The sequence below is a fragment of the Capsicum annuum genome, chromosome 5 (genome assembly GCF_002878395.1).
Source record: "Capsicum annuum cultivar UCD-10X-F1 chromosome 5, UCD10Xv1.1, whole genome shotgun sequence".
In the NCBI taxonomy this organism is placed as follows: domain Eukaryota; kingdom Viridiplantae; phylum Streptophyta; class Magnoliopsida; order Solanales; family Solanaceae; genus Capsicum; species Capsicum annuum.
The window spans coordinates 212,519,647-212,521,030 of NC_061115.1; positions in this window are offsets into that span (position 1 = coordinate 212,519,647).

Sequence of the window (1,384 nt, forward strand, 5' to 3'; positions counted from 1 at the left end):
TTATTGATTCTAAGCCGGGGATCTATCGGATACAACCTCTCTACTTCACCTGAGGTAGTGGTATGAATTGTGTACACTCTACTCTCCCCAGACCCCACTAGATGGGAATACATTGGGTATGTCGTTGTTGTACGTGACTATTGCAGTGACAATGGCGAAAGCTGGACAACTATGGCAAAGACCTTCTACAAATATTTGAAGAAGAAAGAAAGAAAAAATAAAGAAAAAGAAAAGAAAAGAAATTATCTAAAATCATATGACCATAATTTCTTTTTAAAAAATGATTAAAATTAATTTGACACGTGTCAAATGATGATTGACACGTGATTTACACATTTGTTGGTGTTACTGATGTTGGCTGAAAAAGAAGGTATGAATAATACTTTAAAATTATTTCGTGGGATAATATGTCGCCTGTATAATTTATATATCTATTTTGCAAAAATTGGACAACTTCAGAAGTTACTTTATGTATTTTCTCTAAAATAATTTACTTTCTATCTATAAGAGTCATGGAGAAATAGATAATTACTTCATTTTTAATTAGAAATCAGTGTACGTACCCGTGCGATGCACGAATAATTAAAGTATTACTTATAATAGTTTTATATTGAAATATCTCTTTCGAACAAGTTAAATCATATTAACTTAAAGAAAGTGTAACTACTATATTATTTCTCAATGTAATACATACACACACACACATACCGTCTTCTAAAAAGGATAAATAGATCTTCTATTGAATTCAATTTTTGATTTTCATTTTAGAATTATGTAATTAAGAGACTCTTCTTTTTTAAGATTTTTATGATATTTTCAACCTTAGAGCATATATTAACTCACATTTCCTTTTTTATCGTTTCAATTGTAATTACAATTCATTTAATAATCCTTTTAGTCGATGAAATCGTAAAGCTATACGATTCATCAGAAAAGGGCACAATAGTTACTTTTTTCTGTATAACTGGATTATTAATTACTCATTGAATTTCTTCGAGACATTTTTCACTAAGCGATTTATATGAATTATTAATTTTCCTTTCATGGAGCTTCTCTCTCTGTATAAAGAGAGACCTCTCTACCTCCATCTTCATCTCCACACCTCCCAACCTTACCTTCACTTTAATCTCCACACTCTCCCTATTTTTTTTATTTTAAATTTATGAATGGTAATGTGTATTATTTAATTACTTCATTGTATAGAAATTAGAATAAATGAGATTTATTATGTCAAATAAGTAAAATATAAATTAAAAGAAGATTTCCGAAATAACCTAATATGTTATATGTGGTTATAATTTAAAATTCAAGTTAAATACTTTTACATCTATTAAACTGTAATTTTATAATATATATATATATATATATATATATATATATATAT